This window comes from Nerophis lumbriciformis, linkage group LG27, assembly GCF_033978685.3.
Source record: "Nerophis lumbriciformis linkage group LG27, RoL_Nlum_v2.1, whole genome shotgun sequence".
Classification (NCBI taxonomy): Eukaryota; Metazoa; Chordata; class Actinopteri; order Syngnathiformes; family Syngnathidae; genus Nerophis; species Nerophis lumbriciformis.
In genome coordinates this window covers 32,196,982-32,212,406 of record NC_084574.2, presented here as the reverse complement: position 1 = coordinate 32,212,406, position 15,425 = coordinate 32,196,982, and the positions used below count along the sequence as shown (strand labels likewise).

At 39.1% G+C, this 15,425-nt stretch overlaps 1 long non-coding RNA gene across 1 annotated transcript; it reads right to left on the bottom strand.

Annotated features, from left to right (window-relative positions):
• Positions 1-4,885: 4,885 nt before the first annotated feature.
• LOC133624307 (uncharacterized) lies at positions 4,886-13,701 on the bottom strand. The gene is made up of 2 exons (XR_012051223.1): positions 13,603-13,701; positions 4,886-5,168 (listed from the first exon to the last, which is right to left on the bottom strand). It is a non-coding gene; the product is annotated as an uncharacterized lncRNA (long non-coding RNA).
• Positions 13,702-15,425: the final 1,724 nt, after the last annotated feature.

Sequence of the window (15,425 nt, the reverse complement as noted above, 5' to 3'; positions counted from 1 at the left end):
TGGGATCTGAGCCAAGGATGTCGTTGTGGCTTTTGAAGCCCTTTGAGACACTTGTGATTTAGGTCTGAATCAATAAACTTTGGTTGATTGATTGATTGATTGATTGATACACACAGTTTCAACAGTAACACTTTGTTTGAACATAAGAAAATAAAACACAATACTTCATATATTTTAAAATGTTATTTATATTGTGAACAAGACTCCGAGGTACTTGAACTCCTCCACGTGTGAGGGAAGAGATGATCGTGAGTTCGACAGGCGGATCGGTGCGGCGTCTTCAGTAATGCGGACGCTATATCGATCCGTTGTAGTGAAGAAGGAGCTGAGCCGGAAGGCAAAGCTCTCAATTTACCGGTCGATCTACGTTCCCATCCTCACCTATGGTCATGAGCTTTGGGTTTTGACCGAAAGGACAAGATCACGGGTACAAGCGGCCGAAATGATTTTCCTCCGCCGGGTGGCAGGGCTCTCCCTTAGAGATGGGGTGAGAAGCTCTGTCATCCGGGGGGAGCTCAAAGTAAAGCCGCTGCTCCTCCGCATCGAGAGGAGCCAGATGAGGTGGTTCGGGCATCTGGTCAGGATGCCACCCGAGCGCCTCCCTAGGGAGGTGTTTAGGGCACGTCCGACTGGTAGGAGGCCACGAGGAAGATCCAGGACACGTTGGGAAGACTATGTCTCCCGGCTGGCCTGGGAACGCCTCGGGATCCCCCGGGAGGAGCTGGACGAAGTGGCTGGGGAGAGGGAAGTCTGGGCTTCCCTGCTTAGGCTGCTGCCCCCGCGACCCGACCTCGGATAAGCGGAAGAAGATGGATGGATGGATGGATGGATATTTATATTGTATTGGACGGGTCCTATTAACAGCGCTTCACTTTTTCCACATTTAAGGCTGTAACATAAAATGTGGAAAAAGTCAAGCGCTGTAAATACCTTTCGGATGCAATGTATGTGAGATATTTATTGTATTTTTGAATCATCACTCCAACAGTATCTTCTTTTTTATTAATATTTGCATAGTAGGTAGGGGTATCAAATCATTTTTTACTCAATCATATAATAAATGTATAACCTGTTTTTTCATATATTCTGTTTCTGTGTGATTATGTTGAGGTGGCGTGGACTCCGTGTGCTTGAACATGGAAGAAAGATCTGGCGACAACAGGTGAGTCGAAATGAGCTAGGACATCGGTTTCAAACGTGCGGCCCGAGGGCCAGATCAGGCCCGTGAACAGAATTTATCTGGCCAGCGGGATGAGTTTGCTAAGTATAAAAATGTACCTGAAATTTTTGAATGAAAGAAACAGCTGTTCTAAATGTGTCCACTAGATGTCACAATAGCAATTATTTGTATTTGTGTAGATGATGCTACATATGTACAAAATAAACTACATGATGTTAGTGCATCAGTCGAGGAAAATGATCAAACTACATAAATAACATACTGTAATTTGATTTGGATGTGTCTGTTTTTATCTTGATGGATTGAAAATTAACACCAATGAGGTTACTGATGAACATTATCACATAATTTATTCAGAAAATATAAATAACGACAAATAAAGTGTATATACTATTAACCACAACAGGTAATTGTAAAAAAAAACAAAAAATATTATGATTTGTACAATTTCAGAATGTGCTTGTTCTATTTTTAAACAAAGAAAACAATCTGAAGTTGTCTTTATTTTTAAATTATGGTGCTGTGATTTTACCAGTCCGGCCCACTTGGGAGTAGATGTTTCTCCATGTTTGACACCCCTGGACTAGGGTAATTGCAAACAGCTGTGCTCAATCGCTCACGTCTTCGTCCCCTGGGAACCATGGCAACTGAAACAGCAGAAAAAAAAGAAAAAGCAGAACAGGACAGCAAACTCGCCAGCAGGGGGCACAATAAACAAAAGGTTACGTTTACAATATCAGCAGGGGATCAAAAATACTCACTTAGTTTAAAATCTTTTATTGCAAAATTCTATAAATTGTTTTTTGACAAAATAGTTCAACACTTTTAATCAATTGTGCACACAATGTTTGTATTGTATTATTGATTGAAACGCTTCATATTATACACGGTGTTAAAAGGTTCCTTCTGAACAGTCTTATTTCAAAACTGTGAGACTCGAGAATAAAAACATTTTTTAATACCTAATCAACAAATTAATATTTGTTTTGTCACGTTTTCATAGCTCTAACACAACTTGGAGTATATATTGTGTCATGTACAGCCGGAACAGACCAACCCAACAAACAAAGAAGGAACTTAAAGGTGCCATATGTAATAATTTCATGTCAAGTCATCATTAAATGGCCCTGGTATGTCAAAAGGCATTAACAAACAATATTATTTTCAAATGCCTCTATAACTGTCAAGACTCGGACTTTGGCGTGATTTGTTCTCCCGTGGTGCAAATGATTTGGACCATACGTGGCGTGAAGGTGAGTACATGATTTAATATAATGACAATAAAAAGGAACAAACAAAAGGCACTCACAGTGGAGGTACAAAACCTTGCTATAAACACAAAACTTGCACAAAGGCAGAAACTATGAACAATGAAACAAAACACTAACTGTGGCATTAATAAACAAAAACTTACTTGGCATGGACTATGAACATGGCATGAAGCAGAGTGATGATAAAGTGTGATGTCGCCAGAAAGGCAGCCTGGCAACTGGAAGCTTAAATAATAGTGACATGATTAGTGACAGCAGGTGCGTGACTCAAAATGTGAAAACGTGAGACAGGTGCGTGACATGAAGATGTGAACCAGGTGAAACTAATGGTTGCTATGGTGACAAAACAAACAAAAGTGCACAAAAAGTCCAAAAACCAAACCGAACATGACTAAAACAAAACACGATCACACAGACATGACAATAACTGATAACGGTAGTTCAGCTGGGATATGCTCATTACAAAATTAGATTTACAGCCCCGAAATCTTGATATTGTTTTAATTTCAATGTCCCGCCCTCTACCGTTTGATCATTTAAAAACTCTGTGAGTGTGTCACATACAGGTTGCCAGTTATGCACCGCCCTCTTCGTCTGGCTACTGCCACTGGTAAAGTTACTAAACATGTCAGACCTTAGTAAATCTAAAAGGCGTTGTTACGATTTTCAACTTATTCATGACAAAGCCAGGAACAAAACGAGAATTTGTATTGGGTATGCCTTTGAAAGATGGAGACGATTGAAGGCGCAGAAGACGTTTTCTTCTGACGCCAAACTTGCTAATTTCCTCCTTACGTTTTCTTATAACTTGTAATAATAGGAAATTGAAATGTCATATGTAAACTATAGGCATACCTTGGTAAAATGTCTCCTCTTTAGTTTTGGGCGTACACAAGGCTGCTACGCATGCTCTGCTTATTTTCACCAGTATAACTGATACTAGCGTTAGTTGTAGTTTGTTTTAGTCTTTGTTTGCTGATAGTACTGACCATAACCATATGATTGCCATTTGTTGTGATATTGTACGCAGGCATGACGTACTTCTTAGGGTAATAGCCTAATCTTTGTGTAAAACGCGTTAAAGATTTGTTCTTGACAGAATGCTTGTCTATTCAGCTATTTTGGTCCCAGCACCTCAACCCCTAGTAAGAGGCAGTGGAAGTTTGAAGTTCCTTGGAGTAGCCCGGTCGATCGAGCTGGATTCGGCTGCGTATCTGGCAACCTCAGTCAGGGAGAGAGGGATTGCAGTACCATTTCTGGCCACATTATTACATATGGCTCAATTACAAAAATGCATTGTAAGTAGAGATGTCCGATAATATCGGCGGTCCGATATTATCGGCCGATAAATGCTTTAAATGTAATATCGGAAATTATCGGCATCAGTTTCAAAATTAACGGTATTGGTTTCAAAAAGTAAAATTAATGACTTTTTTTTAACGCCGCTGTGTACACGGAAGTAGGGAGACGTACAGAGCGCCAATAAACCTTAAGGGCACTGCCTTTGCGTGCTGGCCCAGTCACATAATATCTACGGCTTTTCACACACACAAGTGAATGCAATCATACTAAGTCAACAGCCATACAGGTCAAACTGAGGGTGGCCGTATAAACAACTTTAACACTGTTGTAAATATGCGCCACACTGTGAACCCACACCAAACAAGAATGACAAACACATTTCGGGAGAACATCCGCACCGTAACACAACATAAACACAACCGAACAAATACCCAGAACCCCTTGCAGCACTAACTCTTCCGGGACGCTACAGTATACACCCCCGCTACCCCCTACCACCCCCGCCCACCTCAACCTCCTCATGCTCTCTCAGGGAGAGCATGTCCCAAATTCCAAGCTGCTGTTTTAAGGCATGTTAAAAAAAAATAATGCACTTTGTGACTTCAATAATAAATATGGCAGTGCCATGTTGGCATTTTTTTCCATAACTTGAGTTGATTTATTTTGGAAAACCTTGTTACATTGTTTAATGCATCCAGCGGGGCATCACAACAAAATTAGGCATAATAATGTGTTAATTCCACGACTGTATGTATCGGTATCGGTTGATATCGGTATCGGTAATTAAGAGTTGGACAATATCGGAGTATCGGATATCGGCAAAAAAGCCATTATCGGACATCTCTAGTCATTATCATTAAAAATATTACCAGTGATGGTGTAAATGGTGACTCTCAATGTTATTTTCATTCAGATGTAATCCTTATAGTTGCTTATTTAGGCAAAAATGATACATATTTATTGCCTGTGATTTTGTGTGTATGTGTGTGCTTGAGAGTATCCTCGTTTTTTTAAAATATAAAACCTTTGCATGATATTTTGGGACAAGGATGTGACTCCTTTGTTGCTGTGAATCAGAAAGTGGAACAGGACAAAAAGAGAAGAGAGAAAAAAAAAAACAGGTGACAACTCGTAACTTACGAAAGTTCCTGTATTTTATCATATAGGGGCCAATTCGTGTTATCTGATGAGTCATTGCGGAACGCAGTTGTGGCTTTAACGAGACTACATCACGACTCTTCTCATGTTGCAGTAGATGGCCGATTCATCCGTTGCACCGAGACTTATGAAGTATGTCCCGTCTGTAGGTTGAGCAGGGACACAGCTGTTGTGGCTGATTGTGGAATGGTGAGACAGACAGTCTGGAGGAATCGGTGAGGACGGAGCGATGAAGTTGCTGGAATCCTGGCGTTGAGCTGCAGATGAAGAGAGAGCAATTGCTTGTGTCTTAATGAAATTAAACAATGGATGTCCGCTAACTTCTTGCAACTCAACGCCAAGAAAACGGAAATGCTGATTATCGGTCCTGCTAAACACTGACATGTATTTAATAATACCACCTTAACATTTGACAACCAAACAATTACACAAGGCGAATCAGTAAAGAATCTGGGTATTATCTTCGACCCAACTCTCTCGTTTGAGTCACACATTAAGAGTGTTACTAAAACGGCCTTCTTTCATCTCCGTAATATCGCTAAAATTCGTTCTATTTTATCCACTAGCGACGCTGAGATCATTATTGATGCGTTCGTTACGTCTCGTCTCGATTACTGTAACGTATTATTTTCGGGGCTCCCTATGTCTAGCATTAAAAAATTACAGTTGGTACAAAATGCGGCTGCTAGACTTTTGACAAGAACAAGAAAGTTTGATCATATTACGCCTATACTGGCTCACCTGCACTGGCTTCCTGTGCACTTAAGATGTGACTTTAAGGTTTTACTACTTACGTATAAAATACTACACGGTCTAGCTCCGTCCTATCTTGTCGATTGCATTGTACCATATGTCCCGGCAAGAAATCTGCGTTCAAAGAACTCCGGCTTATTAGTGATTCCCAGAGCCCAAAAAAAGTCTGCGGGCTATAGAGCGTTTTCTATTCGGGCTCCAGTACTATGGAATGCCCTCCCGGTAACAATTAGAGATGCTACCTCAGTAGAAGCATTTAAGTCTCATCTTAAAACTCATTTGTATACTCTAGCCTTTAAATAGCCCCCCTGTTAGACCAGTTGATCTGCCGTTTCTTTTCTTTTCTCCTCTGCTCCCCTTTTCCTTGAGGGGGGGGGGGGCACAGGTCCAGTGGCCATGGATGAAGTGCTGGCTGTCCAGAGTCGGGACCCGGGGTGGACCGCTCGCCTGTGCATCGGCAGGGAACATCTCTGCGCTGCTGACCCGTCTCCGCTCGGGATGGTGTCCTGCTGGCCCCACTATGGACTGGACTCTTACTATTATGTTGGATCCACTATGGACTGGACTCTCACAATATTATGTCAGACCCACTCGACATCCATTGCTTTCGGTCTCCCCTAGAGGGGGGGGGTTACCCACATATGCGGTCCTCTCCAAGGTTTCTCATAGTCATTCACATCGACGTCCCACTGGGGTGAGTTTTTCCTTGCCCGTATGTGGGCTTTGTACCGAGGATGTCGTTGTGGCTTGTGCAGCCCTTTGAGACACTTGTGATTTAGGGCTATATAAATAAAGATTGATTGATTGATTGATTGAATTGTTTTTAGGTTTTCTTTGGAAACAGCGGTATCAGTGGCTTTGAATGTGTTCTTGGTCTCTCCTGTGAGAAACATAAAAACCTTCATATAAATGTGATGTCTGAATAGGGTCATTATTTTATGTTGCAAACATCATTTAGGTGTTTTTTTTTGTTGGCGTGCTGAAGGTTGGAGGCCAGAGTTCGCTAATAACACTATTTTTTTTTAAAGGGGAACATTATCACAATTTCAGAATTGTTAAAACCATTAAAAATCAGTTCCCAGAGGCTTATTATATTTTTCGAAGTTTTTTTTCAAAATTTTACCCATCACACAATATCCCTAAAAAAAGCTTCAAGGTGCCTGATTTTAACCATCGTTATATACACCCGTCCATTTTCCTGTGACGTCACATAGTGAAGCCAACACAAACAAACATGGCGGAAAGAACAGCAAGCTATAGCGACATTAGCTCGGATTCAGACTCGGATTTCAGCGGCTTAAGCGATTCAACAGATTACGAATGTATTGAAACGGATGGTTGTAGTGTGGAGGCAGGTAGCGAAAACGAAATTGAAGAAGAAACTGAAGCTATTGAGCCATATCGGTTTGAACCGTATGCCAGCCAAACCGACGAAAACGACACGACAGCCAGCGACACGGGAGAAAGCGAGGACGAATTCGGCGATCGCCTTCTAACCAACGATTGATATGTGTTTGTTTGGCATTAAAGGAAACTGACAACTATGAACTAGGTTTACAGCATATGAAATACATTTGGCAACAACATGCACTTTGAGAGTGCAGACAGCCCAATTTTCATCAATTAATATATTCTGTAGACATACCCTCATGTCAGCAGGCCAGGGAAGCTAGGGTCGATATTCTTCTCTTGAGCCAAAATGTGAGCCAAGACATCCAGGGGGTTTAGCTCGCTCGTCTGCGGGAACAAACTGCCGCCATTGCTTGCCGTGCTACCGAGGTCCTTTGTCCCTGAATTGCTCACACACTCCGGCAGATTCAATGTGGGTCTGGCGGCAGATTTCTTTGACTTTATCGTTGGAAATGCATCTGCTTTGAGTGTCGCAGGATATCCACACATTCTTGCCATCTCTGTCGTAGCATAGCTTTCGTCGGTAAAGTGTGCGGAACAAACGTCCAATTTCTTGCCACTTTCGCATCTTTGGACCACTGGTGCAACTTGAATCCGTCCCTGTTCGTGTTGTTACACCCTCCGACAACACACCGACGAGGCATGATGTCTCCAAGGTACGGAAAACAGTGGAAAAAACAGGAAATAACAGAGCTGATTTGACTCGGTGTTTGAGAAAATGGCGGATTGCTTCCCGATGTGACGCCACGTTGTGACATCATCGCTCCGAGAGCGAATATTAGAAAGGCGTTTAATTCGCCAAAATTCACCCATTTAGAGTTCGGATCGGTTAAAAAAATACATGGTCTTTTTTCTGCAACATCAAGGTATATATTGACGCTTACATAGGTCTGGTGATAATGTTCCCCTTTAACAGTTACTTTGCAGTCTTAGCATTTATTAATTCGCGTGGTGATGTTATTAAAACATTTTCTTCTTAGTCTGCATTTGCCATTCTGGCCAAATAGCTCAGTCTTTATCTCACCTGATCATAAAAAGTTTTTTTTACCCAGAACTTGCACAGAGAGAGGAAATTTTAGTTGCGGTTCGAAAGGTGTCGACACCAATTTAATACTGCCTTATCACTGAACAGTGACCTTGTTTGTTCAGTTTCCAGTTCATGGCAGGCTTAAGACTTGGTGGTTCCGTTTTCTTCTTCAACATCCTACTTTTTTCTTAACCTCTCATCTGAGGGTGATAGTTTGGGTCTTCTTCCAGACCATGACAAAGTGGTGACTATCCTAATACTTAAATACAATTTGCCTAAACTGATGACTTTGGAATGTGTAGCTGTTGAGACATGGCTCTGAAAGACTTAACTTTATTCTTAGCCCTTCATTTAATCATTTGGACTTTCCTATTGGTCGGAGAATTGGTTAATCCAATGAGTGCAGTCAAACAAATAGTGACAATCTACAGTGCCTGACTGTGTTTTCATGCATCTTTATAGTGTTTTTTCGTATGGACAGGGTTTAATAGATGAACCGGTGTCATTTATATTTGTGTACAATTAAATTATTTCTACTTTTCACAGTAATGTGACACCCTTAGTAATAATGGTTGGTCCAATGCATCTACTAATAGCACTGTCACCTCCAGTGTCATAAGGTATTACATAAGATACACAGTCGTTGGTAATTGGTTCTGGACATGATCGGGATAAGTTAAATTCCGCAAAGTATGAATCATTAATTATAACTCAAATACCTTCATAGCTCGGGCATAAAAAAATGTTTATGACCTTGTAAATACGTTTTTCAACATTATTAGAGCCATCTAGACATGAAATAACACCCTTTAGTCACCTTTAAACTCTTTTAATCCAGTGTAGTAATGCTGCCAATCAGTGGCCACGATACTGAACAGCTGGTTCTGTTTGGTTTGGTCTCCTCTATTGGCCAATTTCTTCTGTCATTTTGGTTTATTTAGCCATGTTTATGCTTGAAAATGATTAATTTGGACCCAAAAAATTGTAGAATATATTTAAAAAAACAAAACAAAAAAAACAATACAAAAAAAAAAAAAAATATATATATATATATATATATATATATTTAGCCATGTTTATGCTTGAAAATGATTGATTTGGACCCAAAAAATTGTAGAACATGTTTAACAACAACAAAAACTAAACAAAAAACAAAAAAAACAAAAAAATTTAATAAAAATAAATATATATATATATATATATATATATATATATATATATATATATAAAATTTAAACTTTACAGTACTGATAAGAACACAATTTAGTTGCATTAGCTCGTTGTAGTGCAGGATAAAAGAGCAATAAGGTGCAGATATAAATAAATAGATTACTGTACGGATAAATATATATTGCACTTTTGTAAATGCATCCACGTTTATGGATGTATGTTATATTGTCTTTATATTCCAGCGAGTTAATCCGTTTTGGGGGGGAATTGAGGGAATTATTACAATGCGTTCAAGAGTTTTATGGCCTGAGGGATGAAGCTGTTACAGAACCTGGAGGTTCTGCAACGGAGGCTGCGGAACCTCTTTCTAGAGTCCAGCAGTGAAAACAGTCGTTGGTGGGGGTGGGAGGAGTCTCTACAGATTTTCTGAGCCCTGGTCAGGCAGTGGCTTTTTGCGATTTACTGGATAGGAGGAAGAGGAGATGATCTTAAAGTGTTTGAAGCGTAATGCGGTGAGGGACGACTAGCTGTCGACTGTTTACAGTGAGATTCTGTTGCTTTGGAAGGCAAAAGAAGGGTCTTACTTAACAAAATTTGCCATGTGGGCCGAATGTACATTATGTTGATTTTCATATATCACCATAAATTTCATATGTCACCCGCGGACCAGATCAAATACATTGCCAGGCCGATCTGTATACAGGCAGACCAAAAGGACATGTACTTTTGTGGGCAGAACACAGTAATACTGCTCTTTAAAGGTATATTGTGGAATTTGTTTGTAAAATCTGTGCTGTAAAAACTCAATACGAAGTAAAAATATACCAACATATTCAACCCAGTCAGTGTTTTGGTCATTATATTTTCATTTCATGAATGGAAATTGATTATCGAACGATTGGTTTATTTGAATTTCATTTTGAAATGCAAAAAATTAAATACACGGTGTCATTTTCATTTTGAATTCGATGTAGAATCAATGAAAATCACCATTCAACAGAAACTAACAATATTACCAAAAACATAAATTCTCATAATCAGACTCAGGAACTGTAATTTTCTATTTAAGAAAATACTGCAGACTGGTCTGGAGGGGGATAAAACAATGTGGTCTTGTATCCTGTATTTAATATGAAAACATGTAGATCCATGATAATTCTGATAAACCTGTTTTTTCCCTGCCAACTAGTCCACAGTCTTTCTTTATGTAGCAACTTCCAATTCTGGTGTCGGCAGAGGTGGGTAGTAATGCACAACATTCACTCTGTTCCATTTACTTACACGGGAACTGCACTTTTTTTTAAATTTTACCTATCTTTCACAATCATTATGAAAGACATGACGACGGATGTATTTTTTTAATGCATTCTAACTCGTAAATAAACGTAAATAAAAGTCCGCTTACAACAGGGCCGATGGGAGGTCCTCTACTCCGGCCATATAAAACCCAATAAATAACCATTCAGAATCAGCCATCAAAATTCCATTTATATTTTGTGACGGTTAGAACTATTAAAAAATAGCGACTGAATAAAACAGAAGTTACTCACAAGTTACTCAACACTTGAGTAGTTTTTTCGCGGAATGCTTACTCTTACTCAAGTTATTTTGATGACAAATTTTTACTTTTACTTGAGTCATATTATTTTAAAGTAAAGGTACCTTTACTTGAGTACAATTTTTGGGTACTCTATTCGCCTGCAGGTGTCAGAATATTAACATGTGCATATGGTCAGTTTTTAGATCTAGCGATTGCTTTTCAACACAAAAAAGAAGACCCTTTTGTTTTTCAATTTTATTTTTTGTATTTCACAATGAAATTCAGATACCAATCGTTTTTGTTTTGTTTTTGTTAATTCACTGACCGAAACATACATTCACTCAGCCCTGACAACATTTTATTTGGGAGTATTTACATTTCGTTACTTTATAAGTCTTGAAAGCTGTCATGTCCTTACTTTATAAATATGTTTTTACAGCACAACCTTTGGTTTGATGGCAAAAATATCAGCATAAAAGCTTAAATGAGCATTAAACAACGGAGGTCGATATTCGGTATGGTGCTAATTGAGATAATGGCGATTAAGGAAGCAGAGTCAAGAAAGAACTACTGAAGATGTATGATTAATAGTGAATTGAAGTTAATTATTTTTATACATCTCTTTTCTCTAGTGACTCAAATCGATTTACATAGTGAAATCCAGGTAACACTTTAATATAGGGAACATATTATGTTAATAAGCAACTAATTAATGGTGAATATGTTCCCCATACTAAAGTGTTACTGACTTAATTTAGAGTTATTTGGACACTAGGGGAACATATAAGGGTTAGGGTTAGGGTTAGGGTTAATAATAGGGATGTCCGATAATGGCTTTTTGCCGATATCCGATATTCCGATATTGTCCAACTCTTTAATTACCGATACCGATATCAACCGATATATGCAGTCGTGGAATTAACACATTATTATGCCTAATTTGGACAACCTGGTATGGTGAAGATGAGGTACTTTAAAAAAAATAAGATAAATAAATTAAAAACATTTTCTTGAATAAAAAATAAAGTAAAACAATATAAAAACAGTTACATAGAAACTAGTAATTAATGAAAATGAGTAAAATTAACTGTTAAAGGTTAGTACTATTAGTGGACCAGCAGCACGCACAATCATGTGTGCTTACGGACTGTATCCCTTGCAGACTGTATTGCAGTGACGTGCGGTCACTAGAGGCAGGTGAGGCAGGGCCTCACCTGCCATCATGGAAAGAAATAAAATGTAAAAAGAAAAAAAATTAATTAAATTGTTATATGTATCCAGTGATTATACTATAAAGTTATTTTCCATTTAACTTCACCAGTTTTAGATTATTTTTATTCAAAATCGCTGAATTTTCACATTTGCCGTTCAAATACTGAGAAGAGACGGTGCGGTGAACAGCAGCCAGTTGAGGCACGTCACTCAATTGTGCCTCACCATGGATTGCGCACTCGGCTAACTGCTGGCCTGATGTGCAGTGAGACCGTATTGCTATATGAATTATATTATACATTTCCATAGTTTAGTTAGCTGAGGTATATAATGTACAGTGTATTTTGTCAACAACTGTATGTGTGTAACGTATTTCTTGTGCTGAGCGATCATAAAACTGCTGCGAAGACACACTGTGTGAGGCTCGCGTTCACGCCTCCTAGTGCCGGTTATTGCACCTCCGCCGCAGACTGCACCCCCCGACCGGAGCGCCATACCAACCAAAGCTCACACCCAAACCCTGCACGTGCAAGACCGAATCCACCCAAAAAAAGTCACTTAACAAGAAGCCAAAAAGTGCAAAAACAACATTGCTCGCGCCGGAGGAGCCGCGAACGACTGCAGGGACATAACATTAGGTACACCTGCAGACTGCAGCACGGATTTCATATTTCATTCATTCACAACTCCTCCAACACGAACACCACTGTTCCCGCACTTATAAGTAAAGGTAAGACCATAATAACGTTTTTTTTATTAAATGTGCTTTTTTGTCTGCTACAGTTTGTATGTGTAAAGTTAAAGTTAAGTTAAAGTACCAATGATTGTCACACACACACTAGGTGTGGTGAAATTTGTCCTCTGCATTTGACCCATCCCCTTGCTCACCCCCTGGGATGTGAGGGGAGCAGTAGGCAGCAGCAGTGACTTCCAACCCTTGATGCTGAGTGCCAAGCAGGGAAGAATGCTGGTATGAGCTTTTAAACATAACCCGTTAACTGCTGCCAATCAAATGGTGAATAAGATACTCTTTAGGGTTCATATGTTTGTAAATCTGACTGTGATGAAGTCAGTGCCTCACCAGCCATCAACCTCACCGCACGTCACTGCTGTATTGATATATATTGATATATAATGTAGGAACCAGAATATTAATAACAGAAAGAAACAACCCTTTTGTGTGAATGAGTGTGAATGAGTGTAAATGGGGGAGGGAGGTTTTTTGGATTGGTGCACTAATTGTAAGTGTATCTTGGTGTTTTTTATGTTGATTTAATAAAAAAAAAAAAAAATGATACCGATAATAAAAAAAACTGATACCGATAATTTCCGATATTACATTTTAACGCATTTATCGGCCGCTAATATCGGCAGGCCGATATTAGCGGACATCTCTAGTTACTAATAAGCAATAATTCTGAGGTTATTGAAAACTTAAACTTGTCTTGGAATTAAAATGGTCTCTTCTTATATTGTATCAATCAATATTTCGGTTAATGAGTAATGAGATATTTTCTGTATTATATTTCTCTCGTGAATATATTTTCTACCATATATGTCCAATGTCTTTTTTCCATACCAGAAGATGTGCAAATGTAGCCTTTTCGGTGTCGAAAATATATGGTGATGATTACTGCCAAGACGAGTACAGTCACTCCGAGGCTCACGCTGATGTACAACGGCTTCACTGCAAAGACATTTAAAAGAAAGAAAAAAAATCACATCTGCGATATTTGTTTGCTGCACACAGACTGTATGATCCAATGTCCAGCTAATAGTGACTTACGTGATGATGAAGTTTTCAGATGAACTTGTTCAGGTAAGCTTGTTGGCTCTTCTTCTGGGTTCATTGCTTAAAAACAAACAGGAAATCAAAGAGTATACAGGTTGTCAAGCATCAGCATACAAAAGGCTTTATAGGTGGAATACGTTCATCCATTGCACAGGTGGGTAGTGAGTATGCTGCACACAGACTGCGTGATCTAATAAGCGAGTAGTGACTTACATGATAATGAATTTTTTGGATGAACTTGTTCAGGTAATTTTGTTGGCTCGCTCTCTGGTGTTATTGCTTAAAGACACAAGGACATTGAAGAGTAAACAGGAAGTCAAGTGGCTTGCTTCTCATTATCAGCGTACATGAAAACAGTGCTAAGAGAAGCAATAAGGGAACAAATATCTGTACGGGTGCATGCAACTTGTTTACTGTTGCTTTTACATTATGACATTGCAAAGATAATACTGCCTGCATTTGATTCGATTGATGTCAGGGAGTTTTTCATTTAACAACATTGTTATTGCGGTTGTAGTTTGCCACGGTGCAGAACTGTGCTGCGTCATATTGAAGGTTGTTTTGAATTATTAGCTGCATTAAATGTGAGCTGCCCTATTTTATTTTATTTTGTCTATCATTCACAATCCTTATGTGGGACAAAAACACATATGATAAAAAACGTTAGCAAGAGGCCTCTAACAATCGAGGTAAAGGGGATTCCAACTATTGCGCCTAACAAGCCCTCTAAAAAAAATTCAAAAACCTCCAACATTGTTTTATATACATGGTGTAGTAAGTTAAGTATTGTAGTGACATTTATGATAACATGTAATATTCACCATATTTTGGTAATTTCAAGTGCATTACTATTTTATATTAAAGGGGAACATTATCACCAGACCTATGTAAGCGTCGATATATACCTTGATGTTGCAGAAAAAAGACCACATATTTTTTTAACCGATTTCCGAACTCTAAATGGGTGAATTTTGGCGAATTAAACGCCTTTCTATTATTCGCTTTCGGAGCAATCGGGAAGCAATCCGCCATTTTCTCACTTTCGTCGGTGTGTTGTCGGCGGGTGTAACAACACGAACAGGGACGGATTCAAGTTGTACCAGTGTCCCAAAGATGCGAAAGTGGCAAGAAATTGGACGAAATTTGTTCAAAATACGAGGCTGTGGGGAAAGCCGACGAAATGGTCAGTCGTTTGTTCTGCACACTTTACCGACGAAAGCTATGCTACGACAGAGATGGCAAGAATGTGTGGATATCCTGCGACACTCAAAGCAGATGCTGACATCAACTCCAAAACTGGACAGATCAGCTTTCAGGAAAAGAGAGCGGATGAGGGTATGTCTACAGAATATATTAATTGATGAAAACTTTATTCATTACTCACGGTTTTACGTAAATTATTATACATAAACTGTGTTTACCAATAATTTAGCTTAAAAACATTTATTTTTTTCAATCATTCGAGTACATTCGGGTAGTCTTGTGTAATGCAGTATTTTGTGTCTATTTAGGTATGGTTAACCTGAGTGCTGAAATCGTGGAAAAATATATGTTCTTAGCGCGCCTGAAATGGGCTGTCTGCACTCTCAAAGTGCATGTTGTTGCCAAAT